We start from the raw sequence: 22,192 nt of genomic DNA on the forward strand, positions 1-22,192 counted from the left end.
CTTTTGAACTGCTAGGTTGGCAGGAGCAGGGACTGAGCAATGGGAGCTCACTCCGTCGTGGGGATTCGAACCGCCGACCTTCGGATCAGCAAGCCCTAGGCTCTATGGTTTAACCCACAGTGCCATCCGCGTCCCTTTAGTCCATGCTAACGCTGGACTAAAATGCAGTTGTCAGGAAGGAAGGACAGTTTCTCATTGAGACTGAATCAAGCTTCAAAGTAATCAAATTCTGAGCTTGCGCCTGTGGCTGCCAGCCTCGCTGGCCTGGTCTGATGAATGCTAAGCTACACATGCAGGTACAAAAGGCAAGACATTAGCTCAAAATGCATCTCATTATTAATCATGAATGGAGTAAGAGTCTCAGGGTAAACATGCCCAACATAATAAAATGAGCAGGATCAGTACGGTGTTTGTGGTTTGCATTGAGTAAGTCACTTTTAGGGAAATGTTTACCTCCCTCCGCACCCCGACAATTCCCCAGTGCTGATTTTAACCAAGGAAAAAGATGTTGGGAGATACGAAGATGGATCTCTCCCTCCCTCCCCCCGACAACCTAGTTTGCCCTCAAGACTTTTTCTGACATCTTTCGGGATAATTGTGGACAGACAAAATGACACAGATTCCCTAGCTTATACAGCTGAATTACCAGAGTGTATCTGGCCAGTGCAAATGAGAGATTTTCAACATGCTTATGTAGTACCATTCAGTAACCAATATTTGCAGCACACATTCATTCCAATTTGGATATACAGAACAAAATGAGATTTGAAGAGCAGTGGGGTATTTTCCCTGAAAGCATTGATTGTGTGTTAAAGTTGTTTTTATTTTTCAGCGGTGAGATCGTATGTCACAATACAGGGTTGAATGCTTTATGGATTGTATTTCTGGAGGGTGCCTAATCTAGACAGTGGTTCAGCCAGTCTGTTGGTTTCTTCTTCTTTTTATACTTTTTTGAGGTTGCCTCTGACACTTCTCCAGACTGGATGCTGTGCCAAAATGTGGCACTTATATGGCATGATTCATCTATATTCATTGTGGCCAACCTTACCAATATTGGTGATGGTCCTGCTGCTCCCCAGTGTGTTTTATGCGTGTGAAGTGCTGGTTGTGGAGGACTCCCAATATGAACCAAGCAATTTAAGTCAGCCACAAAGAGCTCTCCCCTTTCCCCTACTTGGATGTGATTCCATGCACAGCCACAGGCAGGAATTTCCTGCATTTTGCACAGGACAAGCCCCAAACATAGCCCATATCCACCTCCGCTGAAAGAAACCTGTGTACATGGAGCCTGGGGGTCAATAGGCTGTATTTGTGAGCTTCTGCCAAAGCCCTTCTCACTGTCTCTTCACAATCAGAAGTGCACTGTGTATAGCTCAGTTGGTTAGAGCAGTGTTTCCCAACCTTGTGCCTCCAGATGTTTTTGGCCTACAACTCCCATCATCCCTAGCTAGCAAGACCAGTGGTCAGGGATGATGGGAGTTGTAGGCCAAAAACATCTGGAGGCACAAGGTTGGGAAACACTGGGTTAGAGCATGGTGCTGAATGAGAATGCCAAGGTTGCAGGTTTGATGCCCATATGGGATAGCTGCATATTCCTGAATTGCAGGAGCTTGGACTAGATGTTCCCCAGGGTCCCTTCCAACTCCACAATTCTATGGTTCTATGTAACACAATGGGACGCGGGTGGCTCTGTGGGTTAAACCACAGAGCCTAAGACTTGCCGATCAGAAGGTCGGTGGTTCGAACCCCCGTGACGGGGTGAGCTCCCGTTGCTCGGTCCCTGCTCCTGCCAACCTAGCAGTTCGAAAGCTCATCAAGTCCAAGTAGATAAATAGGTGCCACTCCAGCGGGAAGGTAAATGGCGTTTCCGTGTGTTGCTCTGGTTCGCCAGAAGCGGCTTAGTCATGCTGGCCACATGACCCGGAAGCTGTACGCCAGCTCCCTTGGCCAGTAAAGCAAGATGAGCGCCGCAACCCCAGAGTCGGGCACGACTGGACCTAATGGTCAGGGGTCCCTTTACCTTTATGTAACACAATCTGGCAGTGTCCCAATGTGGAATGCTATCCCACACACATTGTAATTTATTTGTCACTAGGTTAAACCAGTTCTATTTCCCCCAGCATTTAAATTTGGCCAATGCCTAAACTTGCTGCATGTTTTTAGCTGCTGGTGCATATTATAGTTAATGTGTTAATCTTATGGTTGTGTTGTCTATTTCAGTGTTTTACTATATAAAATTATTATTTATACTTGTCCACCACCCTTTTTATTTTATTTTTTACTCATAGCTCAGCTTCTATAGTAACTCACTCCTCTGCCCTCCCTAAGAAGTAATTAATTTCATGGTGGAAATGGGTGATAGCTGGAGTAACCTGGACAGTGAGTTTCCTTGTTGCTCTCACTCTCCTTGACTTGAAGCAGAAAAGTCCCTGCTAAAATTCCCCATATACAGTATATAACAGCTGTCAGGACAGCTCCTTTTGGTGTTAATGTTCTGCTTGTCCCAAAGAATGATACAAGACAAGTAAGATGATAGTCGTCATTGGAATAACATCTATTGCTATTGTTGCCTTTGAACATTTCCTGATGTGATTCAAAAGCTTTCATTAGCAGAAGTTGGTACAATAGACACTGTCTAGTTGTGTGTGTGTGTGTCAATTCATTTCACAGTTGTCATGTAACAGATGGGAGCTCATTGTGTTTGTGATCATCATGGGCTAGACTTCCCCTCTGATGTGGAGATGAATGGATCTGTATTCCTTCACTGTATCTTCAGTCCCTGAGCTGATCTCTAACACGACAATTTTCCCGGGGAGTTTCAGGGGATATTCCACATCTTTTGGAAGCACTGAAGAAACCTCCGAGCCTCTCAAGGAAATTTCCCTTTGGAATTTTACAGCTCTTCATCATGACTTGATGAAATTCTGACAGTCTGGAGGCAACTGAAATATCCAAGGCATTTGATGCCCAGCTTGTGTAATAGAATTTCAGAAGAATGAGTGAATGCTACTTTTATTAAGGCCTAGTGCAGAGCTATGGTTCACTCTGACTAGTGTGACTCAAATAAACAAACAAATTATCCTGATCTCCTAGCCACAGGTAGATGACTCGGAACAAAATTCGGGTACTCCCTCCCTCCCTTTCTTTCTCTTCTGTGAGTTCCTTCCCACCTTCCATGGTTTGCAGACCCTCCAAGTCTCCCTATTTTCCAGGGACAGTCCTGGATTTACAGAAGCCGTCCCGGTTTCTGATGTGACCCTGGAATGTCCCACTTCTCATTAGGATGTTCCTGTTTTCATCAGAGAATTGTTGGAGGGTATGCAGTTATCCAACCCCCAAGCCATCTGAAGGCAGCCCTGTATAGGGAGGCTTTTTAAAGTTTAATGTTTTATTTAGTTTTTATTTAGGATTTTTTGTGTTACAAGGCAAACAAACAGGGAAAGGCTGTCTCCACTTTCAATTCATAGTCTTTTTCACAGTTTGTTTATGTTTGGTGAGAGACATAAATATGTATATACAGTATATGCATATACATATATGCTTATACATATATATATGTATATTATATACATTGGAAGCAGCCCAGAGTGGGTGGGGCAACCCAGGCAGATGGGTGAGGTATAAATAGTAAAATTGTTGTTGTTGCTACTGAATAGGATGCCCCTATTTTCCTCAGAGAAATGTTCGCGGGTGCGGATTTGTTGTAACCATAATGTTCAATTAATGGGCAGCAGTGCGACCCATGTTTAGCCAGGCTTTCTGTTGTTGTTTGCAAGGGTTTGCAAGCCATGCTTATGGAGCAGTTGTGGTTAGTGCCCATGTAGCTTTATGACACCGTGGAATAGGAATGTGCAAGCCTGTAGTATTACACTAATCTCTGCGTTATGGTTAGGCCATCAGGACCATTGCTTTTGCACTAGCCCTAAGTGACATAACTGTTATTTCACAGAAAATAACATTCATTATCATCATCATCAACAGCAGTAACAACAACACAAGTACAGATTTTTTGTCTTGGCCATTAGCCATCAGACTACCCAAGTTAAAACAATAAAATAAAAACTGAGATACTTTTATAAAATACTTTTTATAATTGTGGAAGGAAAAATATATGGAGATAAATGATAATTAATTTTATAGGGTTGGATCTGAAAGGAGATTAATGAGGCCTAACTCTGCACAAATGGTTTTTTATTTGATTGGCTCAGTAAAGTGGCACTGACCTAATATTTAGGGCTTTTTGAGGACGTTCATATCTTTTCATCCATAGAAGATTTGTTCTTGTTAATTGGTTTTATTGTGCAGAGGACAAGAGGAAAAGGAGCAGTATTTTTAAGTGCCTGTGGCTCCTCTTCAAGTGTGTAATGTGCTGGGCCTCACAACAAGCTTACCCAAATGATTTAATTTGATTTGAAGACAAAAAAAAAGAAATTTTAATTTTTGACTCATGTGCAAAAAGAAAGGAAGAGAAGCTTCTGCAAATGGGCGAGGAGTTTTAGTTTCCTCCTGTCAGGAAAGGTTCGTGCACGATTCTGTGAACTAGAAGGGCTGTGGTATGTGATGACCAAGCAGTGCAGGTGACTTCAGCATGGTGTGTCAGAAGGAAAATGAATTGATATTGATTTATATATATTAGCAACTTTGTGTTAGTGCAACATTTTTATATATAGCTGTGCATTTTTGATATCTTATTTAAACTGTCTGTTATTGCTTTAGTTATTTATAAACTGCTTTGAATACATTAAGCAGTCTAGAAATTAAATCATATAAAATAATCGAAACCAAATCATAAGGATAGCTTCAGAGATGCAGCCATAGTCTTTCCCACATTGAAAAGCAAGGTAGAAAACAGAACAGAAGTTATGGATGTCCTGTCCTCCACATTGACCTCCTTCGGGTTAGAAATAATAATCCTTTTTCAGATTATAATGAATCCACGTGGCTCTGTGCTTGGTGTTACCCCCATAAGTCTCTCTGCCATTTCCACACACATATCCTTTCGTTTTCACCCTCTTCTTGGTTCCCAGGAACCCCCTGCACCCTCATTTGCCGTATTCTGGGATTACAAATCTATAACCCTCCAGATGTGCAATGTACTGTGACACAATGGGTCAGTGTTTCTGGCTGTTAACCAGGGGGTGACTGTGGGCAAGATTCCTGTGGACTACATGACCCTCAGGGTCTCTTCCAACTCTACAATTCTATGATTCTTCATTGGATTTCATCTCCCATAAACCCCAGCCAGCATGGGCAGGAAGATGGGAATTGTAATTCAGCAACATCTGGAGGACCATTCCCTGATGTTTGTACTCTAATCCAGTTTCTGACAGGTGCTCCTGTCTGCTCAAAAGCATTGGTCCACAGAGTCACCACCTTGCCCTGGTCAATTCCCTTTCTTGATCAAGATAAGGAATTTTCTTTCATACTTTCTCTTTCTTTCTTTCTTTCTTTCTTTCTTTCTTTCTTTCTTTCTTTCTTTCAAAAAGGATCCCTGATGTGAGGATCCAAATACTGCTATCACTCACCAGCTGTTAACAAATTAGATTGAAATCCACACAGCATATAAGAGCACACTTTAACTGCACATCAATGGCAAAACTCGTTCGAACTCACACACGAAATACAGTCCAAAGCCATATCTAAAAAAGGTAAAGGTAAAGGACCCCTGACAGTTAAGTCCAGTCACAGATGACTCTGGGGTTGCGGCGCTCTTCTCACTTTACAGGCTGAGGGAGCTGGCGTTTGTCTGCAGGCAGTTTTTCTGTGTCATGTGGCCAGCATGACTAAGCCGCTTCTGGCGAAACCAGAGCAGCGCACAGAAATGCCGTTTACCTTCCCACTGGAGTGGTACCTATTTATCTACTTGCACTTTGATGTGCTTTTGAACTGCTAGGTTCACAGGAGCTGGGACTGAGCAATGGGAGCTCATCCCGTTGTGGGGATTTGAACTGCCGACCTTCTGATCGGCAAGCCCTAGACTCAGTGGTTTAGACCACAGCGCCTCCCGCGTCCAAACCATATCTACATGGGCTATTAAAACTAAATGTTGGGGGAACATGCTTTGCTGCTTTGTCTTATTGAGAACTACTGTCATGTAGTTATGTGATGTGGCCTCGCTAGGCTGTCGGCCAATGAAGTAGAGAGGCTAGGGAAACTTACAGTGAGGTGATATCACATGGTACATTGCAATGCACAGGTCTTTAGACCCTTGGAAAAATGAAGCATTTAGCTAAGAAGTAGGTAGGGGTGAATGCATGAGGAATGACCCTGCCCCCTCCTCCCGCCTAGTTGTGGACGAGATAATACATTAGCCTCCCTCTTGTATTGGGTCAAAGAATAAGACCTAACACAACCCTTATCCCTTTGCATGCTAGGAGAATTGCACTTTATGCAGCAATTTCTCTGACTGTGTATTAAACAATCAAAAGAGTGTGGAGTCCATTACAACTAGTATTTTGGGACACGAGGCTTGTGTTAAAAGACTCTAAATGTTTCTTACTTCCAGTAAAGTGCCTTTGCTATTGAATTATACAGCTTTGTCTGTATTTTAAGCTCTTAATAACAGAGTGCGACTATCGGGTATTGCTCTTTTTAAGGGAAAAGCAGCCCTTTATTATACTTTTCTCTCAAAATAAAGCCCACTTTAAGGTTATGTTGGGACTCCTATTGTAACTCTTTCTTCTCACTTACAGCTAGCTGAAAATATTTATTTTACCTGAAATACACAAGGAGTGTCAAACCCAAACTGTTCTTTAATGTTTCAGCAAAAGTCTCCCATCCAATTAGACTTAATGAAACAACATAGTCTAGATCCGTTAATGCTGATGAATTTGTGGGCACAGTTTAAAAGCATTTTAGCAAGGCGTGGTACAGCTTTCAGCTTAACTTGGACTGAACAGACTGCGGTAGCTTTTGAACATCATGTTGATCTGTGGTTTAATGACAGAGGAATGAGGCTCCCCCAGGCTCATGCACTTCTGTCTCTCTCCTCACCACACAGCCAAGAAAAAGAACAAGAGGAGTTTGGATTTGATATCCCGCTTTATCACTACCCTAAGGAGTCTCAAAGCGGCTAACAATCTCCTTTCCCTTCCTCCCCCACAACAAACACTCTGTGAGGTGAGTGAGGCTGAGAGACTTCAAAGAATTATGTCTAGCCCAAGGTCACCCAGCAGCTGCACGTGGAGGAGAGGGGAAGCGAACCCGGTTCACCAGATTATGAGTCTACTGCTCTTAACCACTATACCGCACTGGCTCCGAGAGGACATAGGCATCAACTCTTAGGAGCCAAGGCACTTTGCTCCTCCCATGTATTTTTTTGAAGGGGCCGCCCCCTCCAATGTTCAGAGGGCAGAGGAGGCTGAATGTGGAGCCAGATGGCTTTGGTGGCCAGTGGCTCCTCCTCCTACCAGTTGGGGGAGGGACAGAGGAAGCAGGCCCTGAGCTGGTGTTGGTGCAGGAGGAGGCAAAGGAGGCTGATACTAGAGCCAAGCACAATGCGGCTCTAGTGGTTGACCACTGGTTGAGAGCAGGTTTCCCCATCTTTTCCTTGCACAGCAGGAGGGGGGTACAGGGAGTGCCAGCCACTGGGCTTGTGCTGCCTGCACACATGACTCTGTCCCTAGCTTCTCATGACATCACACGTATGATGTCACAATGCGGCTCTAGTGGTTGGCAGTTTCTCCTGCTGCTGCTGCTGCTGCCGCCGCCGCCGCCACCACTGGCTGAGAGCAGGTTTCCCCATCTTTTCCTTGCACAGCTGGAGGAGGGGGGAACGGGGTGCCAGCCACTGGGGTCATGCTTCCTCCGCATATGACTCCGTCCCTGGCTCCTCGTGGCATCACACGTGTGATGTCAGGACATTGCATCAGGCCCCCACAATCTTTTTCAGAAGTTGGCTCTTCAGCAAGCGGGAGAGTCCAGAAGTTTTGACTTTTACTTAATCACAGTTTCCTATGTTGTCCATAGGATATGTGACAGAGCCAAGAGGTGTCTGGGAACGACTAGACATTCTGGGGCTTTCTTGGGGCCATTTGGGATATCTGCGCACTTCAGCCAGGGAGCGGGAAGGGGGAAACCAAGCCCCTCAAATTCTGAAGTAGCATCCCAGTAGCATCCCTATGAAGAAAGATATGTTAGACCACGCAGTACTCCAGCTGTACACTAGATGCTTTTTTCATTTCCCCAACTTCAGATTTCTCCCTCTCAGGTTTTTGGTTTAGTGAGTCAGACACAAGCTGCAAGGGAAAAGCCATGCCTCAATGTCATAGTTTTGTTTCTGCTTAATAAAATGATGACAAGCGTTGCAGCGCCTGTGAGACAAACAAACATGCTTTGCTTGGAGGACATGCACCGCAGTAATAGAAATCAGTCTGCTCAGGCTTGAAGCTATTACCTTCATCATCCTCTGGGATGTTCATGTTTGGAAGAAGACATTTTCTCCACCACCGATAACTTTTTAGCAGCTATCAGTGATGCATGTTATTTTGTCGCCTCTCTTCGTCACGTTGATCATAGGCCTTTGGTTCAAATAAATATGTGACGAAATGCCATCTGACATCCTATCTCCACTTTGAAGGGTTGCTTGTATTAGCAGAGTAAATTTTGAAATTATTCTTGTTGGTAAGTGCCTCCTGCTAGTTCCATCATTCTCGCTGTCATATACATGGCAGCCCGAGCTCAACGCTAGAGTAATTTGCAGAGCAGGAGGAGGGAAAGAAAGAAAGCATCCATGTTAGATTAGCTAGTGATGCTTTGGGTACATGCCTCCCTTTGGAACATGGCACTGGGGCAAGGAAAAGAATGGGAGAGCACAACAGTCCATGCTATCAAAATAACAGGATTCGGTGAGCAAGTACAAAACCCTGCTGATGAATGGAGCCACTCCTGTGAAGAGCCCAGCATTAGTGGCCCATTCCACAGTGGCTGTTAGATGATTATTTTGATAATTGTTAAAGTAGCCTCTGCTTGAGTTTGACAGTGAATTGAATGCTCAACTTAGTGCCTGTTAGATAAATTAAGACTCTGCCTTGTAAGGAGGAGGGTGGGAGGGGTTGGGATGCGGGAATTGATCCACCACTCGGGGGGGGGGCAGGATTCATGCCAGTGACTGACTTGCCAACAAGTTGTGACAATTGCTATGAGGTAGGCAAAACTCCCAGACAGGCCCTATTTAACAGGAGGGAAAATTCCTGCCTGGCCCCGAATACCTATGATACGGTAAACCTAACTTTCTGGTAAATGATGTGGTAGAAATGGGTGTGATGGTGAGAAAAGAGATCTGGGCTTGTATCAAGCGTTTTTGTTAATGAACCGGAAAATGTAACAATGTGGTTATGCTTAATGCGGAGGAGGTGCCAGCATAAATGGAGAGAAAAAAGAGTCATTGCAGATGTGCATCCAAGCAGCCCTCTGAATGGAACCCAGAATCCAATATCAAATTGAAATGCACAGCCTCATTTTCATGCAGATAGGCACATGTACAGCTTGATTGTGACAATTTTTAAAAATATAACTGGAACATCCAGAAAGAAAACAAGAGGGGTGTGTGTGTGTGTGTGTGTGTGTGTGTGTGTGTGTGTGATATATATAATGCTAAGAACAGAACGAGTATTTTGTAAAGATCTACTGAAGTTTTGAGCATTTTTTAATTATTTTTTTAATTGCATCAGTTTGAAGCCTAAATGACAACAGTTATGAACTCTGGGCAGAATATTAAGCATGTACAGTAGTACCTCCGGTTATGAATTTAATTCGTTCCAGAGGTCTGTTCTTAACCTGAAACTGTTCTTAACCTGAGGTACCAGTTTAGCTAATGGGGCCTCCCACTGCCACCCCACGATTTCTGTTCTCATCCTTAAGCAAAATTCTTAACCCAAGGTACTACTTCCGAATTAGCGGAGTCTGTAATCCGAAGTGTTTGTAAGCCAAGGTGTCTGTAACCTGAGGTACTACTGTATTTACAATGAAGTGCACATCCTGCTCTTGTTGTCTAGATTTCCATTTGAAAAGGGAGCCCATCTTAGATATCTCTTGAAGTTCCCCAAAATCTTCCTAAAGCTTGGGGAGGAAAAAACATGGGGAGGAATTCAGGAACTTTTATTTCTCATGCACAACTCAATAGGAATAATTGTATATATATTATACAGTGATACAGAAATAGATTTAGATTCAAGTATATAGATGGATCGAAAGAAGTCCAAGAGAATAAGAATCAGCAGCTGGCACATCTTCAAATAATGCTGGACCACAGTTTTCATCAGCTCTGATCATTGACCATACTGCCTGGGGCTGATGGCAGTTGGAGTCCATCAATGTCTGGAAGGCCACAGGGTCTCCAAACTTGACCTAGACCAGATCTGGTTATCAGACTACCAGCATGTCAACAGAATTGAGAAGGGGGTGGGAGTGGGATTATGACTGTGGCTATAAGATTTCTCAGCAATCTGTTTATCTGCCAGGCACTTTCTTATAAGTACCTCTCCACTCAAACTAGTCTAGGATATCATACCAGCTGCAGTAATGCTGAAAAGAGGCTTATGCTCATGTGCCACTGGTATATTACTTGGTGATAAAGCAACTCTAATAAATACAAAGTTGGTAGAAAATCAAAATGGGGGAAAAATATTGCCCGATTCTTTAAGATACTATTAACTATGCATGCTGGTTCTTCAAATAATTTTCTCCTTCAATCAGAATAAATGCATCTTGGGATTAGTACTCTTTCTACAAGAGATGTTTGACAAAGTGAATATGAATAAAATGCATAATATTAAATCTTCGGCTGGCAGTGTACACATAATCAAATCAAAGACAATTGCAAGGACATTAGATATTAATTCTCACTGCATTATCCAAATGTGACCTTTTCCCTGCATTATATTCTAATTAGTATATGGAAAGTTGCTGAGGTCAGGAACTCAATTCTGGTAACGTTAGACCGTGAGAACACAGTGTGCTTTCAGGCATCTCTGGTTGTCTCCTTGGACAGAATCCTCTTGCCTTCATGGTGGAATCCATTTTTTAAGTGAAGATAATAAGCCTTGTTATCAGCTCAGTTCTCCATTGACTGCAGTCTATTTAGTCCTGCCTTGCAATGATGTAAGTGGGAGCTTTTATCTCTGAGACCTTTATAAATCCTGTTTGGTAATGAGAAAATTTAAAACATGGCATTTGGCCATGTTGGCGGTGCAAACTTTCCTGCAGACATAAACAGGTATTGCTTTTCTAATGTTCCAACCTGGTGAACGTTGTTCCTTCCTTGCCCACTGCAATATAACCTTAAAGTACGCTTGTAAATAGTCACACTTCTGGTCTCCTGTGAGGAGAAATGTGCCCCCAGATGACTAGGCAGAGAAGTGTTTGCAAATGGGAAAGGAATTGGTTTTCCTTATCCCCCTTTTTTCAGCTCAACATGCAACAATTAACACTTGTGGGTCTGATAAGTTATGCAGGCAATAATTAAGTATAAATTAACTATAATTCCAATTGAGCTACACAATATACACATACATTTATTTAGAATAATAGAATTGGAAGGGGTCATGAGGGTCATCTAGCCCAACCGCCTGCAATGCAGGAATATTTCACCCAATGTGGGATTCAAACCCATGACCCAGAGATTAAGAGTCTCATGCTCTGCAAACTGAGCTATCCAGCAACAACTTGCATCTCTGTCAAAAGAAGAGAGAATCTGGCATATACAGTGGAACCTCTAGTTACATACCGCTCTGGATACATAACTTTCAGGTTATGAACATGAAACTTTCAGGTTACGAACATGATACGTAACTTTCAGGTTACAAATGTGCATGCGCAGAAGCGGGGCGTCTGCCTATAGACTTTTCAGGCTGTGGACGGACGCCCGGAGGGTCCACTGTATGGCTTTTTTGTGTGTGACATTGCTCACACACAAGGAGTCCTGGCACCTCTGTATTTGCAACCCATGACAGCCACTTTTTGGGGGCATAAGCCAGTTTTCTCCTTCTTAGGCTGCCATCCCAATATATAATCTCTAAAGACATACCTAATACCTGCTGACTGTGAAGGAAAAAATGTGCTACCCTTACAGATACTCAGATGCAAACACATCAATCAATGGGACTTAATTCCTAGTAAACACATTTAGGAATATACAGATCTGGGATTATGTTTGTTTCACAAACAGAAATGCTGTTTCCTAAGTGACATTTTGTGCTCATAGTTAATAAATTCTGTAAGAATCACGTTGTGTCAGCCATTGTTTTTAGATCTGCAGGACCATGAGCAAAAACGAGAGCAGTCATGCAATGTTTTTTGCTTTCCCCATTTAGCTTGAACTCAGATAATGCTTAATCAAGACTTTAAATTGTAGCATTGATTGAAATGACAAGTAAGGTCACCTAGTGCATGAGAATCCAGGCAGCCTGTCCTCATGCTTACACAGTACATGATTGTTGCAGTAAAATGGATTAACATTACAAATTGAAATGTAATATTTCCTGCATCTCAAACAAGGTTCCTTACTGGTGTCTTGTGGCCTTAGACATTTTCTTTTCCTTTACATTATTCATTTCATTATTCATTTCATTTTTGAGTTTCGGCTGATTTCTCTTTCTCTTCTTTTTGACATATCCAACATTTAACCTTGTTTAATAAGCATGTTTCACTTGGCAGATGCAATTGGATAGCAGCAGGGTTACAGTGTGTTCTTAAACCTTCCTGGGACCCTCTCTCTATTTTGATGCAAAGGCAGATGGCACAATTCTTTTGCATATATTTATATACATATATATATATATATATATATATATATATATATATATATGTGTGTGTGTGTGTGTGTGTGTACTCATTGTACATATGTACTCATTGCAGTAGTTCCTGGTTCTTGCTTCAGAAATCTCAGATCAGCTTATGTGAAATTTAAAGACAGTCTATCAATACAAGCATTGACAAAGTGTAGATCTGCTTAGCTTTTATAATGTAATGGTATTCTCGTGCCTTCAGACCATTCTCTGAGGTAGTATTGAGAGATGGGCCTTTCTTCATCTCAGACTTCTTAAACTCGCCCCTCCCCTTCTAAATCTACCCTACTTTCTGATATCCCTAATCAAGAACCAAATGTCTGTTTGATGGGTGAGAGTTCAACTTTGGGCGCTTCTTTGTGTGGAGATCTATGGACTGGAGCAATCAGAATAAGGTCCACTATAGGACTGCTGATTCAGGACCCTAAACTGTGTTTTATATAATCGACTTCTTATTTTGTTTTATGTATATCACAATGTTCTTTTGTTGCTATGGCCGATGGCTGACGCAAATAAAGTTTCATTCATTCATTCATTCATTCATTCTGTGGACTAAGGTTGTAATATTGCCCATAGTAATTTATTTGTGTTTTTATACTGTAAACCACCTTGTGGTCCTAGGATGAAGGGCAGTATATAAATCAAATCAAATCAAATCAAATCAAATCAATCAATTTGCACATGAACCTCAATCACAGCCAAAAGTTTGTCTAACCATTTGGGCTATGGTGTGTGTGTGTGTGTGTGTGTGTGTGTGTGTTGTAGTATCAGCACTCACTGCTCCCCTCCCTTCCCTTATACATTCATACTGTTATTAGACTCCAGTTCCACTTGTTCAAATCCAAATCTGACTTTGGAAGCAGGGCTAGCAAGTCACGCTCCCACACTACACTTAAGACACTTCAGAAACACAGCCATCCACCCCTTCAGGCAGCAATCTCTGCCTTTGCCTAGCCCCCTCCTGGTGCTGCCTAAAGCAGATCACTTGACCCTGCTGTAAGGCATGGTTGGCCTCGTTGAGAGGGAGATGGAAATAAGGCTAACTGTTGATTAATCAACTGTAATCAACAAATTACGCTAGTAGGACTACAAGAAGTTTTGTAAGGAGAAATATACAAAGTGTTACAAAGTAGAAAAAAGATGTAGATATTCGTTATGAGTTTGAAATGTAAAAGGGAAAATACAAATTGCTTTAGAGATTAGATTTGAAAATTTTCAGACAGGACTGATGGAGGTAAAAAAAATGGAATAAGATGTAAAAGTATGTTTAATTATTGTTGAAAATGGTATGTTAAAAAACTAATAAAATTATATATATATATATATATATATATATATATATATATATATATATGAATGAATGAAATAAGGCTAACTGGGGGCTGGTTCTTTCTGCCTAATGATAGAGCCAGCCCAAATATCTGCTCACTCAGAGCAGAGGAAATGTCTAGCACTAACAGTCCATTTAAAAGTATTTCTCAAAATCCTAGGCATTTTTATTTTTGGGGGTAAACCACTTTATGATTATTTATTTATTTATTTACACTCAAGCAGTTTATAAATTTTATGAAATAATCACAAATGTTGCGTGGGCCACACAACAATTTTAGAACTTTTATGCTAGGAAGTAAGTCCCATTGGAACCAGTGAAGACAATTTAGTTTAATTTATTTATACGAGCAGCATAGGCTGTAATCCTACCTAGGAGAAAGCACTATTGAATTCAGTAGGAGTTCCTTCTGACTGCACATGTTTAGGATTGTGCTTTAAGAACAACCTTTTACCCACTATTTAGGGGTCACACAGTCTTTAGAGTGCCTAGTCCGAAATGGTTAGAGGGGGAAAGCAAGCAAACATTTCTGTCTTTAGCAGCTTCTAAAATAACTTTCTTTTGTTGATAGATGAGGCCTTGCTAATGTTAAAGGTCATTAGCTTCTATTTGTGTTTCATGTCATTCCATTACCTCTTCAGTCCCACATTTTGCCCTGGAGTCACTGAGTGTTTGATTGAAGGCTTTGGTGGAGAGGAGAAAACCCACTAAAGGGTGCGAAATAATGTAAGGAGAAATCACTCTGCATTGTGGCAGGTAATTGTAGGTGGCAAGTTTGTAAAATCAAATAAAGAAACAAAATGGAATGGTAGATCCTTAGGTGTGGAATCAGAACAGGAAAACGTTCAACAACAAAAGTATTACCCAGTGAGATAACATTGCTAAATTGGGTGGAAATGAAAGAACACCTGGAAAATATGACAACAAAGATGCAAAATCTAGGGAAAAAATGGAATGCAGTGCTAAAAATGCACAGTGATTTCTCTGTTTTATTGGTGTGTGTGTTTTTAAATAAAATAAAAAAGAATTCCTGTTTTCAAAAACTAGGGTCAAATGTGCAGACAAAGCATTCTGTAATCTTGTATCCTTTCGAGATATGAGGTGTGTTGTGAACTTTCACACACCTTCCCTTTGATTGTCTGCTAAACTCAGGCTATATACTTGATGCTCTTTGCATCAGCATTAACCTTGGTTATGTTAACTGGCTCCCTTGTAACCAGGCCTTTGCAAACCAGTATAAAACACTGGTCTCAAACTTGAGGGTAAACCTAGTTAGCACTGAGGCAGATTTTAACACTATTCCATGATTAAAGAGTTGTGTGGTAGTATAGGAGCCAACTCAGAGGGGCTGCGGGTTTTTCAGCCCCCCAATAAAATATTTGAGGGTGGAGGGGCGTGGGGGGAGTTGATGGGCATTGCCATTCAAATGGTGTGTGTGCACTGTGTCATGTGCTTGATTATGTGGAGCAGAGCTTACCTGCCCCCCCCCCCCAATATTTTATTCAGGTTGGCATCCCTGCATGGTCAGAAGGAGGTAACTGGTAGAGGATGGAGAGAATGCATAATCCTACAGCCTCTTCCTTCTTAGGAATCATAAACATTATGTTTGCACCAGGCATATGAAATCAGCTAAAATAAGAATCTTTTTCAAGGGATGGTTGTGTCTCTGCATATGCCTCTGACACTTGTTTGCTACATAGGGGCAGCATTCTATGAATGAAGCAAAATAAAATACGTAGACTCCAGTAAAATCCCCAGAAAGACAGTTTTGTTTTACCCTGGCAAGAAAACATTGCAGTACTGTATATTATACATTTTGCTCTCTTGCTTGACCGCCCATCCATCAGTCTTTTGAAATATCAGTCCCAGGAGCTGATGTTGTAGTGAATGAGTGAGTCTTCTACACTGTTTCCCACTGATCCTTGTTATCTGTTTAAATCCCTGTCTTGTCAAGTGAAATTTTGAATTATGAAGGAGGTTTTTAAATGGCGTGAAGCGAGAAGCAGCTGGCCAGGCAAGTTGTACATGGCCTAGACTAGTAGATTACAGTGTTTCAAGAGCCTAGCTTCAGATCGTGGCATTCGAATGTGTTTTGCAGTGTTCGTTTAAAGCATTAGCAGTGTCCTACTTTATGGAAGACAGTCCTCTGTTTCAAGGACTGTGCCACAGTCTGGGTTAACAGGCAGTCGGAGTCCTGGCTTGGTATGTCAGGACCAGGGTAGAGGACAGGACGCAGGAATCAGCAGTCCAGGGTCAGCAGTCCAAGGGTCAGGAAGCCAAGAGTCCACAAATCAAGAAACCAGGAGCCAGGAAGCCGAAGCACAGCTAGGTGGGTAGTGTGTTGCTGTGGCAAAGAGCCAGAGGGAAATGCTGGTCTTATATACCCCTCCCAGCCCTTGCCACCAGATGCTACGAGTCTTCTGTCAAGCCAGTCCTGCGAGGCCCTACCAGTTACAGGGCCTGGATCCTGCACGCACTCCTGACAGTCTGTCATGGACATAGGAATCAACTCCTAGGGGCTGAGGTCCCTTTGCCCTCCTAATGAAAGATTTGAGGTGTCTGGAGGGGGCAGAGTTGATGAGCATTGTCATTCAAATCGTGTGCATGCACCAGATCTTGTGAGCAATTATGTGGGGTGGGGTTTACCTGGGCATCCACAATATTTTAATCAAGTTGGCACCCCTGGTCATGGGGCAGTCCTCTCTTAGAGGAGTCCTGTTTGAAGGTATGCCCAGTCCAAGTCTGGTTTAAAGACCAAGAACTGTAAGAAGGAAGAATAGCTGCCTTGAAACTGATCATCAGCTGTGAGCACCTGGGTGGCAAACAGGTCTTCTCCCTACTGCGGTGAGATGTATTGCATTTTTGTCTACATTATAGCAGTTATTTCCAGGGCTGTCTTTACCTAGGGATGAGGGGCGCCCAGGCGCTGAATTCTGGGGACGCCAAATGTATACCTACTGTATACCAGTCCCTCTCAATTGTCGGCAGTGAAAAGCAATGGAGCCTCCCTCTTCCGTTGCTCTGTTACTCCATAGCGTCAAATATTCCTGACGAGTCAGGAAACAAAAACTGCGTCCTTGTTATAGGTGAGCAATTTCCCCCCTAAAAAAGGTTAAGAACTTTGGCTCCCCCCCAAAAAAAGTTAATTTGGGGGCGCTGGGCAGATTTTTGTACCCCGGCGGTGCATATGCTAAAGACGGCCCTGGTTATTTCTATATATGCATCCACTTAAATCAACTTAAGCCCAGGGCTTCTTTTTCAGCCGGAACTTGACGGAACTCATGCCCGGCTCCTCTCAGGTGGACCCCATTGCCATTACAAGAGAACAAGGTCACTCATAGTGAGATCCAGCACCTCTTTTTCTAGAAAAATAACACAACTTAAACCTCATTGGTATTATTTTGTGGAGCCGGGGGGGGGGCAGTAATGCAAAAGTGGCCACCTTAACAAGCTGTTTCTTGGGGAGGGCTGTTTAACCCCTTTTCCGCCAGCTGTATTCAAGACTGACCCTCTTCTCAACTTGTTTTTCCACCCATTTGAAGTGCAAGGACGGGGGAGAAACAGATACCCAAATCTTTTTTCCCCATGAGGGAAGCAAAACACATTCTAGTTGTGCTTTTGAGCAGGAAAAAAAAACAGTTGGAGGAAAGATTAAACAGCCCTTCCCTTTGTTGTTTTTCCTGCTCATGCCTTAAGTCTTCTGAGTCTACTATTGGTTTAAAACAATTGTTGTATGCAATTGCATGCATATCATGTCTACTGTGGTCCTAAATACAACCAACAGCTGGTCAGGTATTTTGCCAAGAGCACATTTGCCATCACCATCACCCACACAGGGAACATAGGGATGCCTGCCCATATATGACTTTCCGAGAACCATGGAATTAAATTAATGCTCTGCTGTATTACTTTCTAACAGATCCAGCCAGGGCAATCCTTGGATTTATTGCAAGATCTGCAGTAACTAAATTATAATAAGGGTTTGGAACTGATGCTATGATCCCTGAAAGTGAGAAATGTTTTGTGGCTATGGCAGAGGCAGTGGGCATGGAATAAGGTTTTGTCACTGATGAGTAATGACTTCATCTAGTGAAATAGTCAAATGAAATTGGGCTGAACTGACTGCAAAATATACTTATATAGCCCCTGCTTTAGATAATAGTTGATAATTACCTTACTAGGTCATTAATAAGTCTGGGAGATTTATAGTATTTTATTTAACAAATTCCATATCCCCCTTAAATCAGGGGTTGCCAAACTTATTAGCCTTATGGACACAATTGAAATTTCAAGAGATTTCATTGCTTCCCCCTGCCCCTGCCACTCCCCAACAGCTAGGATCACCTTGAATTTTCATGATTTAACACAGTGTCCCCCCAAACCCACCATCAAATCCAAGTTCACATTGATAGACTACACAGTAAAATAAAATATATCTATCAATAGCACAAGTCTGGTGTTTTCCAGTACCACAAAACATTAATCCAAGGCCTGGATACTCATAGATTTTTGTGGGGTTTTTTTCCAAACAGTGATAAGAAAACCACCAACAAATCACATCTCTGGACACGTAGCTGACAATAGTTTGATGGTAATTTTGCAAAAATCTGAGAATCCATAAGAATCTGTGTCTTGAATCCATGGTTTTGTGCTATGACAGTGATAGAAAGCTCTGGATCAATGGTTTTTTTATAGCTCAGTCCATGGAAACAGATGTGGTCTGTGATTTGATGGCAGTTGGGGAGATGGGACCAATGAAAAAAGTATTCAGTTTTCAAGACAATCCGTTTTACTGGTTCAGAATTTGTGTGTGTGGTTGCATGTGTGTGTGCGTGCACACACAAATTTTCTTTCTCTGATTCCTGCAACTTCACACTTTGTCCCCGGGTCTCACTCATTCACTCTTTTTCCACTCATCCCTCCAGTCTCCCAGATAACTTCCTGTCCCCTTTCAGCTGCTCCACTTTCTGTTCAGCTGCCCAAAAGCACATGGAACTGAAAGCTCTTCCACCATCTTCCATCAGCTCTGCATCCTCCTTGCCACCTCCTGACAAAGAGAGCAGTGTGTGTGACAAATAGAGCTGGTCTCCCAGACTTCAGGGGAAGTCCTCAAGGGGACCTTTGCACCCTTTGGTACCATGCTGTGAATCCCACTGCTAAACCTTCTCTGCTGCTTCTTAGATGTGGCTCTTTCTACCGGCGCCTCTTGGACTTTTTTGGGAGTACGTATGGATGGCAGCTCTGCAGTAGTTATGTGTAAATATTTTTTCCCATGGGTTCAGCCCTTGGTTCTGCTGTAATCCTTTAAGACCTGGAACAACACAGATAAGGTCCATTGCATTGATCTTTACCATGAAATCCCCACCCAGATGAATGCAGGGTGGAATTTTTACATACCACTCACTACTGTAATGTGTCAATATATCTACAGTGACCCAGCAATAAAAAATAAGCAGAGCAGAAGAATATTTGTGTCAATATTAGGAACCATACACACAGAACGTTTCAGTTTTCAAAGCTACCTGCGTAGTATGATTCTCCCTTTGGAATGTGCATAATAGTGGTTTAAAATGCAAGAGAAATGCTGCTAACCCGAAGCGAACAAACATTCAATGAATATCCATGTTTATTATGGTGCCATTGTATGAATTTCTTACTATGAAGATTCTTCCTATTTATGTATGGATTGCGGCAAATTGGCTATTTGGACACATGTCCATAATCTGTGGGATAATTAATCCACAACATTGCAAAGATTCAGATGCAAATGGATGCATTCATCCATTCATCAAATTGACTAAGTGGCAATATGCTTATTTTATGAAAGCACAATCAACTATACTTTGTAAGCTTGGGTACACAAAGGGTGGATGCAAGAAACTATTTGGCGTGGCTGTGTGATACAGCATAATTCAGATGTTCTCATGCTTTTTTTTGGATTTTCTTTTTTAAAGTCCCATTATGTTTGCATTATGTAGTTTGCAATATGTTTTGTTTGTCCAACTTCAGAAAGGTAAGCAAGATGCTTCCATGTGGAGTGTGCATTTTTCTCAAATATCCGTGCCTCATTATTCTGTAGTGATCTGATCTATGGGAAATTATTTTGCATTAAAAGGATTTGGGCAAGCGTCAATGGGCAAGGAGCTATCACTTGAAGATGGCTATTCCTTTAGAAGTGAATCTGTTTTCCAGTGCATTAGCACATTGTTGGGCACAAATAGCTGCTTATCTCGTCCAAGGCTGTGAATGCATCCCGGTTGCCTGTCGTCGCTAGGAAACCATACTAGCCAATCAGCTGGTAGAAGTTTACTAAAGTCCAGCTGATGAGATTTGGAACATCTTGTCCTGAATGTTAAAAAGGGTATAGCCATGCTATGGAAAAGATAAAGAAGGTCTAACACTAATTAAGCCAAAGGTGATTGCATAACATATCAGAAATGAAGTGTTTAGGGACCTTACTGTGTGTCCTAAAGATCATCTGATGTATGTATTCCACTTTTATCTTACAGTTATGATAGTCATAAATGCAGGGCCGGCCCTACCATTAGGCAGAGTGAAGCATTTGCTACAGGTGACAGATGCTGAGAGTTCTCCCCAGCCATTCCTTTCTGTTGGAGATCCAAGCTATGTGTACCACAGGCCTGCCATATGCCCCCTTAAACTGGCCTGCTGCCCTCAGGGGTAACTATCCTATTACAAGAGTCAACTTCCAGTCCACTCATCTTCTGTACATGGAATGGGGAGGGCACCATCTTGTCATTTGCCTCAGGCAGCAAAATGTCTTAGGCCAGCCCTGCTTAAGTGCTATGTTGGAAGTTCCCCATGGCAAGGGAAGGGAGACTCATGTTTGTTGCCTTGCCTAGTTTGCAGTGCAGCAATGGGGCAACTACTGCAGGCATCTGAGTTAGGTTGACTGGGACAGTCCTGGGGTTGTGGCATGCTCTGGAGCTTGCCCCACAGCAGCCTAGGGCCTGAGTTGTTCTTTCTTTAATCCTCAATTTATCATCTGAATGCTTAACAATCAGGGAGGAAGTTGCCCTAGTTAGTTCTGACAGCTGAAAACTTTTCACTTGTGCCTTTAAAAAAAGTACTGCCATAGTTTTGTTTTCCCCCTTCTCCAAATGAAACTGTTAAATCAATCTTCCCTGTCTGTAATTAGTGGGAATATTATTCTTATAGGAAGATCCTATGAGGGTACAGATTTGTATTAGCAGTTCCCGTTCTAGCCTGCATGTTGGTTATCTGCAGGCTGAGCCGACAAAAGAAGGTCACTGTATTCTTGTGATCTGGCAAATGGAATTTCTCTGAATTGTTCTTTTTCCTCTAAACTGACCTGGGGAGTTAAGGCCAGCATTGTTGTTGTACTTCAAAACTCTGGGCATGTTTGGATCTGGCTTCCCCCGCCCACCGGTTCCATTTTAGTACCATGTCTGGGCAATAGCATATTGTGCCCGAGGCTGGTGGAACAAACGAAGTTGGATATCAATGGAAGAAATAAATTTCATCTTGTAAAACTGGGAAATACTTGTGTCAGACCAAATCTATCATAAGAAATCAGACAGTTCCCAGTGGAAATACATAGGGTAATAAGTGTACAAGGTCATTGTCTGCCAGAGTCAAGATGCGGAGTGGGAGCAGGAGACAATGCAGTCTTCTGCCCTCCCCAGCTAGATCAGAAAAGTTTGAACAACATATATTTAACTCCCTTTCTGGGAAATCAGAGAATATTGCTGAAACAGAGTTATGGCAAGCTTAACTAACCAGGCGTGAAGAGTGATTAAAGTGATTTCCAACATGTAACAAAGTAAGCCTGAAAGAAAGAAGGGCAGTAAATTGTATCCAGGGCTGAGTTCATGTATGGCTCTTCTAGAGTATGCACTGCAGTCTGTTTTATTCTGATTATTAGTGTGTCTATTTACAGGCCACAATGCATCTGGTGAAGTAAGCTGTTGTCTACCAAAGCTCATGCCCAAGTAAACGAGTCTTTTAAAAAAGAATTTCAATCAGTTCTTTTTTTTTAAAAAAAGGTAAAGATCAATTTAAAATAAATATGAAGATAAAATAGCAACGAGGAAAG

The 22,192-nt window shown here is 42.2% G+C and overlaps 1 protein-coding gene across 6 annotated transcripts in view; it reads left to right on the plus strand.

The window, feature by feature from the left end:
- GRID1 (glutamate ionotropic receptor delta type subunit 1) overlaps window positions 1-22,192 on the plus strand; it is a 703,469-nt gene that overhangs the window by 248,697 nt on the left and 432,580 nt on the right. The gene's annotated exons all lie outside the window — the stretch shown is intronic.

This window comes from Podarcis gaigeae (genome assembly GCF_964106915.1).
Source record: "Podarcis gaigeae genome assembly, chromosome: 5".
Lineage (NCBI taxonomy): Eukaryota > Metazoa > Chordata > Lepidosauria > Squamata > Lacertidae > Podarcis > Podarcis gaigeae.